The sequence below is a fragment of the Sapajus apella genome, unplaced genomic scaffold, assembly GCF_009761245.1.
Source record: "Sapajus apella isolate SASKATOON/1434 unplaced genomic scaffold, GSC_monkey_1.0 scaffold41, whole genome shotgun sequence".
NCBI lineage: Eukaryota > Metazoa > Chordata > Mammalia > Primates > Cebidae > Sapajus > Sapajus apella.
Window position 1 is genome coordinate 19,171,409 of NW_022436981.1, and position 12,888 is coordinate 19,184,296.

At 34.1% G+C, this 12,888-nt stretch overlaps 1 protein-coding gene across 1 annotated transcript in view; it reads right to left on the reverse strand.

Moving 5' to 3' along the window:
* Positions 1–11,847, reverse strand: part of LOC116565901 (protein eyes shut homolog) — a 774,713-nt gene extending 762,866 nt beyond the window's left edge. The window contains exon 1 of the mRNA XM_032299846.1: positions 11,725–11,847. The gene's annotated coding sequence lies outside the window, so the exon portion shown is untranslated. The remainder of the gene's footprint in view (positions 1–11,724) is intronic.
* Between the last annotated feature and the right edge of the window lie 1,041 nt (positions 11,848–12,888).

The following is a 12,888-nucleotide window of genomic DNA, read 5'->3' on the forward strand; positions in this document are numbered from 1 at the left end:
ATGAGTTTCAGATAAAACTTAATTCTTTTACTATACGTATATCCCCACGCAAAATTTGGACATCTGTATTTTTGCTTGCTGAATCTGGCAATCTTAGGCTAAATTTATATTCAAGAGCAAGTGTAGAATAAATATGTTTAAAAGAGAATTCAGAAGATTTGTATGAAAACTAACGGTGGAAGTTGGCCCCAGCTCTTTAGATTTGACTATTCTGCCACAACTGTCCTGCTCTCCTCAGCTGCTTCTTATCACATTTTCCAGAATCCAGCTATGTTCTGTCACAGCTCTCCATACTCAGATCTCTATTTTTACTGAGACCAAGTTTTGATTTATCATTATTATATGGAAGACTCTGTATCAGACAACCTTTTTTTTTTTTGGAGACAGAGTCTAACTCTGTCACCCAGGCTGGAGTGCAGTGGCGCGATCTTGGCTTATTGCAACCTCTGCACCTCCTGGGTGCAAGCGATTCTGCTTCTCAGCGTCCCAAGTAGCTGGGACTACAAGAGCATGCCACCATGCTTGGCTAATTTTTGTATTTTTATTAGAGATAGGGTTTAATCATATTGGTCAGGCTGGTCTTGAATGCCTAACCTCAGGTGATCTGTCTGCCTTGGCCTCCCAAAGTGCTGGAATTTACAGGAGTGAGCCACCACGCCGAGCTCAAAAAACCTTTTAAAACTGTTCATTCTTGTTCTCAAGATTCAAGCAAATAAAGAGTTCTACAGGCCTATATTCCTATCCACATAGGTATACCTTAATTTCCATTATAAGAAAAGAATAATTATTAAAAAAGAATATAGGGCAACAAAGAAACTTTTTAAGAAGGTGCCAGACTTATTATTCAAGGAAGTCTTGTTGCGTTTCCTTTGTTACATCTTCCTTCTGTAACTTTCATCTCATGTGGCAAATAAAATATACATACATAATTACTGTATAAATAACACATACAATTTCCTATATCAGTTATCATATAGATACCACTCTCAGAAAGGCAAATGGATAGGCAATATAAAATAAATTACACTTGATTTCAAAGTTTTAACTTGACTCTGCCTTGAATTATCAGAAGATCCTTTAAGATGTATATTGTAAAGGCAGTCCTATTCAATTTTTTTTTTACTAACACCTCATGGTGTTTCCTGCAATATTTCCCAGATGCCTACACAAAAATTATAATAACATTTACTGTGTTTTGTTTTTACCTTTGATTTGTATGTGTTAGGTTCTTCATTCATCCAATTGTCTCTTCTTAGAAATAATTATAAGTGCCATGTAACAGACAAATAAAGAATAAATTTTAAATGTTTTGACATTATAGTCCTTCACCATTTTATAGTATGAATTTTAAATTTTAGTTTTAGTTAAAACTACTATATTTTAAAAATGTGTTTAGTTTGTCCCAGCATATATATATACATATATATGACATATAAGCACATATATATTTGTATATATTTTAAATCAGACCAAAATTCTAGTGTTATTACTGATATGTCTATTCCATTTCATTATATTTAAGCCCTAAGAAAAACTTTGGTGGCAAATGACAGAAATCTGTTGGTTAAGCTAATTAAACTGGCAGACCTTAAGAAGAGAGTACTTTGCTCTCTCTATCCATTAGAACACAGTAAAAGCCATGTTTCTGATGGTGAAAGTGCAGTAACTGATACTATTTGGGAGACGTGACTAGAGGTCTTTATCCTTAGAAAGAGATTTCAAAAGGTTTGGGTTTTGTTATGTTTTATTATCAATATATTTGGAATTCTAGTTCTAAATTCCCTTCAACTCTAGTTATTCTGTGACAAGAAGCTTTTACTTGTATTTCAATCTCTGTGGTTAAGTCCTGTCACCTGCTAGTGGACCATTTCCTGAATCATTAGATTCCTGTTACACCTGTCAGTGCAAGTTCCATGCAGATGAGCACAGGGTAGGGTGCTGAATGCTACGTATAAAATGCTTAGAAACATAAATCACTGTGGCTACACACAGTCCAATACTTATGCACTATGGCTCTGCAACTGAATTCACTGTGGAGGACATTAAAAACACAGCCTCAACCTCATCTTCTATTCACTAAATCAGAATTCCCAAAGGGTAAATCCAAAATATGCATGCAGTTTAGAACTGGCACAGGTGATTCTGCGGTATTGTAGAGACTCTAAAATATTGATTTGCTCTTGGAATCATTATCCTTCTTAGCTTTGTGAGTCCTGTGGGCAGCTGAACTCAAACTGTGATACTTTCAGAGGTACAGCAGATGTAGGGCAGAAAGAGAATCTTGGGGGAGGCATGCAATCAGCAAGCCTGTGCTGTGTATTACCATGTCTCTATGCGAAACTTGCTTCACTTCTATGAACCTTACATTTGTCTCTGTAAAATATATCTTCTATGATATACCAGTGAACTATAAAAGGCATCCTGGAAAGACACACGTCAGAACAAAGACCATCCTGGTCAACATGGTGAAACCCCATCTCTACTAAAAATACAAAAAATTAGCTGGGCATGGTGGCACGTGCCTGTAATCCCAGCTACTCAGGAGGCTGAGGCAGGAGAATTGCCTGAACCCAGGAGGCGGAGGTTGCGGTGAGCCGAGATTGCGCCATTGCACTCCAGCCTGGGAAAAAAAAGAGAAAACCTTTGTCACAAAAAAAAAAAAAAAAAAAAAAGAAACAAGCTAGTCTTTGATGGTATATATTAATAATAATTTTAAATATCACAGAATTGGCAATAACACTCTAAACCTATATGTATGTCTATATTCATTTTCATATTTAATATACTTGTGTTTAATATAGCATATTTAATATACTCATATTACATATATTGTGTTTAACATATGATATTTAATATACCTATCCACATTTATATCCATACCAATCCCATTGGTACCTTTTGAGTTTTTGTTTCAGGCTTTTTAAAACATGTAGAGCAAAGTTTGGGTCTTAGGCTTCTAAGCACAGCGGCTACAAGAAGGGAGATTTTCTTGCTCGGAGAGGGTAAAAAAAGACCAGCAACTTAAACCAGGGGAACTGACCTAAAAGGCTGTGGCACTGGTAAGATTTACTTGGAGTTAGCCAGCTTAAAGGCTTCATACCTAAAGAGGGAAATCAGGCTGAAGTGTTTTTGCTTTGGATCTATCAGATGCAGAGCAGCAGAAATGTAACAATCGCACAGCAAGCCTTAAAAGATGATCCAAGAGCCTCAGCAGCTGAGATCATGTCAAACAAATGCTATCAGCATCTGGCAAATCTCTGGAATCTGGGCATGAGTATAGACTTTGTGAGTTTCATACTCTACGAGAAAATCCAAAAATAGTTAAAGATTCAAATAAATACCTGACCATTCGATTCTTCTTTCTCTCCTTTCTTTCTCCCTATCTCCTTCCCTCCTCCTTTCCCTTTCTCTCTTTGTACAGGCAATTGGCAATGATCCAGGCACTGTCATTACTCAGCCTTGAGGATACAATGATTTCTTTAAAAATATTATAAATAAGGCATAAGCTCATCCTCAGAGAACTGACATTAGTGGTAAAAATAAATAATTAAACCCTGACAAAATACTGTTAAGAGTTAACAGTATTCATAATAGGTGTTTTATTTTGTACTTTCTTCAAAGTTTTTATGTAAAAATATAAGCTTATATACTATTATTTGATATGAAAATAAAATCAAAATGCATGGGTCAGTAAATAAATTATTTTTAACATGAAAGTGACTGAATTATAGTTTATTTTAGCTTACTTCCATGCACTTGAGTAAAATACTGTGGCTTGGCAAATCAATATAAGAGCTTTAGCTCAACTCAGAGAAACACTATCTGTACCATGGTTAAATCATTATAATCATAATACATGATATACATCTATTAATGCCTTGTATGGGACAGGCATTATGTTATGTATTTAACATAAATATACATGAAGCATTTTACATTTGATTTGTGGAACAATTCCACAGAGTACATGCTATTAATATGTTCATTATTGCAATTAACTAACTGAGGCTTAGGTTAAATGACTTGTTCAAGGTAACACAGCTAATGAGACCAAAGCTGTCTATCCCTAAGGCCCTCTTCTCTTCTATAAGCAGACTTTTGGTTTTAAAAAGCACACTACAAAATTTAACCCTACTGTAGTCGAGATGATGCCATAGGTCATTCTCTATCAGTTCAAATCGTTTCTTTATCAGTTTACGGAAAGAGGCTATTTACTGACTAGCTTTAATATATATATAAAATATATATTTTAATATATATGAGAAACATATGAAATTATAATAAATCATATATCATTATATGATGTCATACATTTCATATATAAGAAATGTAATGGATAGCAATTATATTAGTTATTTTATATACTTTTATATATTACATATTTCTTACATGTAAACTATAATGTATATAATTTTATATATTACACATTTCTTATAAAATTTTTTTAATAAAATATACATTTTATACACACACACACACACACAACACACACACACACTCACACACACTATAACCAAGACAAGTTTATTGTAGGAAGTAACTGATTTCAGTTCAAAAATGTGATTTCAGAAAGCTGTCAAGTTCTACTTATCATAGGATGGTTGGCAGAAGACTAAGAGACACGCACATACTCTTTTTTATGTAGGCACACGTGTACATGCATACTTGCACATATGTTTATTTACACATGTATCTATCAACTGCAAAATCCTAAATTTCCTATATTTTACTTTTAATAAACTTCTTACAGACAAATGGGGGGTAGAAATAAATAGGGAGTTAGAAAACAATGGAGTTACTTACTGATAGAGATAAAGGATCTACTACATTTTAAAGGCTATTCAGTTAATAAGTTGCTGAAATCTATCTGTTTTGAAAGAAAATGTCATTTTATTTCTCTATAATCCTCTCAAATGCATTATATGAACACAGTGTATACAACATAGCAGTTTTTGGAACCAGGTTTATATAGTCTTAACTAATTAAAAATGATATCTATCTAAATGGTATATAAAATGTTTTCTAAGAAAAAAAGTTGAATTACTGTGGAATGTAACTATTGACTGATTTCTGAGAAATAAACTATGAAGCTCAGAGACGAGCCTCATTTTTTGTTGTAAATACCACAAACAATAATGTTAAAGTGCTGTGTTTGCTTTGAAATAAACTTAAGCTTAATTTGTCTCATAATTCTTTCAAAATAAATTCATTTTTATGCACTTGGGCTAATATTAGAAATGGAAATAGTATTCAATCTGTTCTAAACCATTTTTTAAGCTAGATAATTTCTGGAAACTGCTGACTTTTGTTAGAAAATCTGAAAACAGAAAATTCCTCTCAGTTATCTGTTATGTCCTCCACATTTATTTATGAAATTCAATACAGCTTCATGGATTTCTTAAACCTCAAAATTCAGCCATCTGTAAACCTCTCTTCTCTGTAATGAATCTTGGAACAAGAAAGAAGAGAAAATATGTTTGAGCTTCCAGAGGAGACTTCTAAAGTCCAGAGCACTAAAGTGCACATACTTGTTTACTCAAGTGAATCAACAAGTCTTTTTCTCAGGTTTTGTTTACTTTTGTGTTTAATCCTGAAAAAATTAATTATCAGTTTCAGAGCCATCATAGGTTCAAAACAATCATTTAAAAGGGAAGAAAAGAAGTTGGTTCAGATAGGCATAGTAACTATGCTTAAAACTGACAATTGAGGGGAACATATTGAAATAATCATAAATATCATCAGATGAGTGAGCTAAAGTTCTATTTTAGTCTCAGATCATACAGGGAAAAGAACTCCATAATCTAGTTTATTGTACAAATTACAGAAAGCAGACCCCCATCATAGTTAACAATGGTTATAAATTAACATTAAATTATGCTCAATAAATTCTTAAAGGGAAGATCTGTGTAATGAAAAGCAGAGATCTGAGTAATAAATTATAGGAAGATTTTATTCTACATAAAAGAAGTAGGTTATTTAAAATGGGCATGACCAAAGGACTTTATATTGTGTTACCTAGTCACTGCAGCGCCTCTTTTAACAATAGGTTTGGAAGTTAGCTGATACGTCAAGGTTTAGTTCAAGTTTTGGCTACATGGTAACTACTGATGATGTTGCAACAACAGATTTAATCAACAGACTTAAGTGAACCTTTTGGATATCATTATCATCAATCAGTTATTGATTATTTCTTAATACTCTCATAATGATTTGAAACATGATATCCAGCCTCTAAAAGAAGCTATAATTTCATTGATGGATTTTCTGATTAATAAATGCCAATATATAGGGAGAGGAACACTTCACTAAGTTATTACAATAGTGAGGAGAAAACCATGTATTATTATCTCCCTCACAAAAGGATTGGAATAAACAGATCTATTCCCTGTGTCTTAAAGACAACAGTATTAAAACAGATGGTAGAATCCACAAGAAAATGATACTTATGATAGAAAGATGCCATGAAATATGCTGCTAAAATCAGAGAGGACAAATCAGTTTTATCTTTTTCCAGTTCTTTTCAGATCATCCATTATTTCTTTTTTAAGGTGCTAAATAAATTGTGAATTATCAGTACACATGAAATAGAAATCTCTGTGCGTTACTCAGAGTATCACAGAAATTTAGAGCTACAAAGTGGTATCTAGATACCTAGTTCAATGATTTTCAAGTCGAAGTGCACATCAAAATCACAAGACATTATAAATTACCTAGACGCCTAAACTCACCATCTGAATCAGAATTGTAAGCACGTGTATTTTCAAAAGCAACTCCTTGTTTCGAAACAATGAGTTCAGCTCCTACACTTTATGGAAGAAACTAATAAACAAATTAAAAAGTTTAATAATAGGGACTTGCTTATGCATATTTTGGCACTAAAATAAAATGGAAAGGTATGTAGTCTTTAATGTAATAAAATACAGCAATATATAGTAAACCTGTGTGAAGACTATAAAAATTTTTCATTTTATGATTCCAATAAATTGACTAGTTGTAAATCATAGAACAAATTCATGTCAAATCTAGGCAATCTTCAAATGTTGTCTCTGCTCATTTAAGAATTCTGTCACATTATTATGTATCTGAGAAAATAATGAAAACTAAATATGCTTTGTCTCTTTTTTTAAAACTACAAAAACTGACTTTTTCCTTTTTCTATGCAGGCATTTTTAGATTGCTCTTTCTGTTTGAGGGTCATGGAACTCTGAAGATCTGTGTCAGATTCTCTGTGTTAATTTCCATCAAATGTGAATTAAACAAATCTTTATGGAGGGGAAGGGTATAAAAGAAATGAAGGCTTTAGTAAGTGGACAGAGAGCAGTTGGATTGATTCCACACTGATGCGGAGTTTGTATTCCTGGAGAGAGAACAGAACCTAGAGGTTTCTGTGGTTCCAAACCTGATATGCTGATGTGACAACTAGGACCTGACCACTGAATAACTAAGCATCATACTCTTGAAGGCAAGGGTACACAGAAGGTCCTGGGAGCCACATTTGGTATGCAAGGATTGAAATTATATCACAGGATAATGTATTTTTGAAAGGAGCCTGGAGATACCATACAGGTATTTTAGTAGTAGCCAAAATGAACTGTAGCAAGGGCTATTCCCTATTAATTCTGGATTGATCCACCCCCATTGTTTAATCCCAAGGGAAGGAAATGGGCAACTCTCAAATCACTGATATGGATTTTCAACCATATGGTGGGTGAAGGTAAAGGTAGTTTTAATTTTTTTTTTTTAGAACACATATAAATTTGTTTTCTGCATCTGAACATTTAGGGGAAAAGTTAAACCTGTAGTATGCATGTATGTATGATATATAGATTGCATACTTGTTTTTTCCACTTTAGTTCTACTGCACTATTTTTGTGTCTCCTGCTGTTATCAAAATTAAGCATTCATTATTCATGTAAGATACAGAGGAAAACAAAAGTAAAATGAGAGGGAAAATACTAATTTGATCATATATTTTTAAATGACCAAAGAAATATTTTCAAATATACCTAACAAAGTTATACCAGGGAATGTGTCTTACTATACACATTGTTAACATTTGTATTTTATTATATGCTAGGCATTCCAAAGATTATTTTTTTCCTCCTATTGTTTTCTCAGATTTACTGAACCATAAAGAAAAGAAGAGAAAAAAACTGGTTCATTGTTACAAAGCACTTCCTACTGGGGATTTGAAGTCTTCTTATTTTCTGCTTTTCATCTAAATTCAACATCATGATGCTGCAATATAACCAAAAGAAAATGCTGTAAATATGAAAATGTTAATTTAAAGCTATACACACACCAGGTTCAAAGAATATGCAAGGCACATGTCAGCGGGATTGCCTGGGTTGATGTGGACAATCCAACCCATATAATAAGCAGGCCAATGGCTCTTTAGGCAAATGCAAATGCCATAAATCAAATCATCTGCCTGTTATTTAAGATTATTAAATATTCTGCCAAAAAATCCTACTTTGTGCCTTTCTAATTTTCTCTTCCACTACAAAGCCTTCAGCATTTTGTGGTTTTTCATCTACCAACGAGTTAGTAAATGCAAGTAAATATGAAACGCAAAGAATTATACATGATGTCTATTTCAGGATTTATTTTTAAAACTATGAATTTTTAGCTTTTTGTATGGCTTAATATCTTTGTACTATTTTATTATAGAATGCACTGTTTTCCAATAATATACTATTTACTCACACACAAAAAGGCAATATTTAACAAGACATTTGTACAATGAAGTGCTAACTCAAAATTAAGTGCTCAACCTTATATATTCCATAGAAACGACTGGCCTTTTACTGGCTCCTGGGAGATAACCTCTGAGCTTGGAATATCCTAACAGATAATAATGTCTTTGACACCTGAGACCTTACGCTGTGCCAAATAGTTTATGCTAATTACATGTGATTTATGCTCGCAGCCTTTTTTTTGTATGCCTGGGGCTTTGGGCCATGCTGCATCAGCTTGGCCACTGCAGGAGCCAGAGACTGATTAGCTAAGGTCAGTTACACAGGTGCTTCATGTCATCATGGCTGACCTACAATGAAAACTGTAGACAACAAGGCTTATGTGAACTTCCTTGGCTGGTTACACCTTATATACGTTGCCCTACATTGTTTCCGAGAAAATATTTTAAGTATTTTTTATGCAACTCCAGTGGGAGAATCCACCTGGAAGACTGTACCTGGTTTCTCTTAGACTTTATCTTATGTGTCTTTCCCTTTGCTAACTTTAATCTGTAACTTTTATTGTAATAAATCCTCACAAAAAGTAAAACAGTTTTTCTGAGTTCTTCCTATACATTATCAAATCTGAGGGTAGTCTTGAGGCCCCAGACACAATATCTGAAAACAGTGTAATACTTTGAAACTTGTTTAATATTTCAAGCAATCTGCGGTCTCTATAAAACCTTCTCTTGGAAGAATATCACCAGTACAGTGACATTTCTGTTCTCAAAGTTGATATATGACTTACAGTTAGGAGTTAGATAACTTCAATAGATAACTTCAATATGTAAAAATGTATTTAAACCAGTTAATAAAATGAGAACTTTATCACTTTTTCAACCTTGCTTCTTTCTGCTTTTTTCCCCCATATTCTAACAATTTCTGGAAGTCAAAGTCAAGATATTAAACTGATACTAAAGTTAGTTGGAATGGCTTCTTAGTAGCAATTTACAAAATAGACAAATGAGAAAATAATATACTTGGAAATTCTATTATTTGGTATAACACAGCATCTAAAATTGTACTCCTTGACTTGTCAAATGACTGACTCAGTGTCCCACAGAATATCTGTGGCAGTCTCAGGTCTGGAAGTGGAATATTATGATTACAGGTATGGGGTTCTTTCTTCTGTAATAAACTCATATTATTGCTGAAGTTATTGCTGAAATCCCAGCCTAAAATAAAGCTTAATTACATTATGGATGTGTACATTAGATGATTTACCTGCAAGTAAAAGGAGCTCTGACTTAAGCAATGTTAAACAAGAGGCCATAAATGATCACATGTATTAGGCTCAGAGGTTGGGCAAGCACCTGAGAGGTTCAGTCAAGAGTTCAACAACTGACCAAAGACCATATTTCTTCTATCTGGAAGCTCTGGCTGTTTTCAGGGAATTCATTAGTAATAGACTAACAGTTTATTAAATTATTATTTAAACAGTTAATAGTGATAGTCTAACAGTCTACACCCCCCATCTTGCTTTAGGGCCTCACAATGGTAACAGCAACTACGTAAATCCAGATGTTAAAAGGTATGGGAGAGGTCACACTTATCTCTTCCTCACATTCTAACAGCACGTAAGGAAACCTTTCCTCAGAAAGAGTGTCTCCCTTGCCTCAGAGACCATCATAGTGTCACATGCCCATTTCTAAAGGAATCCCCAAGAGTAGGATGAGATTAACATGACTGGCTTAGATAAAGTATCTGACATGGACCAAGACAAAGCATCTAGACAACCACAAATAACTAAAAATTGTCTAGATAACCTCAGGAGCAACTCTGTTTCTGGTCATGGATATGTAAATATGAGTTACAATTATTCCTTTGGTGTCTACAGTTCTTGTGAGAAAAACTAGTTTGCCATAAATGTTCCTTTCATTGTAAAAGCAACGTCAGTGCAGACAGTCAAAATATGTGGTGGCTGTTTGTTTTCTAACTTCAACAAGTATAGTCCTCTTGCAAATATCAGTTATTAGGTAATAAACTATAAGCCTGTATTATTATTGTAGCATTGACTTGTGTTGTCTGTCGTTTATTTTCTAAAGCCAGTCAGTGAGTGAGTCCACCTTAGGTAGGTATTTTTATGCCAGGCTTTCTGAGAAATGAGGAGCCGGAGGGTATCCCAAATCAACTGCCTATAGTGTCACAGATCATTTAAGGCACAATGGCACATGCCTGTGACAAAGACGATGACAAATGAATATGTACTGAAAGGACAACACCAACAGACAGGTGAAGGAAACTGGAAGTATGTAATATGAGATGGAGTTCAGAGTAAAATTTAAGATAATGATAATGAAATATACATGTGAATGTAATGCCACGAGTTGGATAAAAATAGGACATACGCGGATGTAATGCCACGAGTGGGATAAAAATGGGACATACGTGGATGTAGTGCCACGAGGGGATAAAAATGGGACATACGTGGATGTAGTGCCACGAGGGGATAAAAATAGGACATACGTGGATGTAGTGCCACGATTGGGATAAAAATGGGACATACGTGGATGTAGTGCCATGATTGGGATAAAAATGGGACATACGTGGATGTAGTGCCACGATTGGGATAAAAATGGGACATACGTGGATGTAATGCCACGAATGGGATAAAAATGGGATATACGTGGATGTAGTGCCACGAATGGGATAAAAATGGGACATACGTGGATGTAATGCCACGAGTGGGATAAAAATGGGATATACGTGGATGTAATGCCACGAGTGGGATAAAAATAGGATATACGTGGATGTAATGCCAGGAGTGGGATAAAAATAGGATATACGTGGATGTAATGCCACAAGTTAGATAAAAATAGGTGGCTGTAAGACTCGCAAGTTCCTTAAGTTTGTGTTCTAACCTTGCGAAGTAAGCATAAGTAATACATATACTAACCTATCATACAGACAAAACTTCACTCTATTTGTAGGTAGGGGTTAAATTATATTAGTCCACATTAAAGTATATAGAAGACCAGTGGATACTAACGAGATGCAGTTCTTTGCAGGTAGAATTGTGCTCACAGGCATTCAGGGTGCAGTCATCAATGTCCTGTTCACATCTTACTCCAGCACAGAGTGGATTGTATAAGCAGGAAAAGCCATCAACCACTGCAAACAACAGAAAAGAGAAAACTCTTAACATTCCTTTAACCTCAGTACACGTAATTAGCCTAAAATTCTATAATCTATGCATTTCACTTTTAACCATAGAAAGTGTGATTATATTTAATAATATATTACGCAACCTTCTACAATATTTTTCAAAATAAGCATCTTATTCAGTTCTATTTAACTTTAAAAATAACTTCAATTATTTGAAATAAGGACAATTACAATGGGCATTTCAGTTTGCAAAGCAACAATGAAAGCATCCATTTTTTGTTGTTGCTGTTCTCTGTTTTTGGTGGTATACAGTATATATGATAAAAAGGTTACTATTGTATCATTTAATTCTCCCAGGTTGTTTTAGGTTTAATAAACAAGACCTTCACTGTTCAGTTGTTAAAGTTCTATATATGACAGAATATATTAAAGTGCATTGTGATCTGAAAGTTGATAGTGAGCTACTTACTTAAGCCTTAGTTAAAAAGAGCTTTCACATTTCATCAAAATCTTTTTAAAATCATGATCAAAATTGGTTCTTCATTTTGCCATTAATGACGAAAAAGAATGGTGTCTGAAGTATCTCAAGGAAACGGTGACAGTATGAATTGCAGCTGGAGCAGGCACCAATTTATAACTACTTGTCGGCAGTCCCTGAGTTCTTCATTATCCCTGAGATTTACCATGTAATCTATACTGCCATTATGCCTCTGTGCATGTACCTGCTATTACTCTCATTAAATGCCTAGGTCTTCAGTGGCAACAGCATTTTTAATGCACTGTAAGAAATTTATCTAGCTTCTAGATTTCTGCAGCCATGTTTTGTAAAACATGTGTAACTAGGGCCTCTAAGGAGAACAAGGCAGTCATACACATCAACAAGAGATAAGTAAAATACACAAGAATATGCAGCTCCTAAGACGGGATTTGACTTCTGTTTTACTTTTTTTTTTTTTAATCTAGAACTTAGTTTTTAACCTTTCACTGAATTCAAATTAATAAACAAATGCAACTGTAAATGAATTAATGTGATAAAATGGTGTCAGTC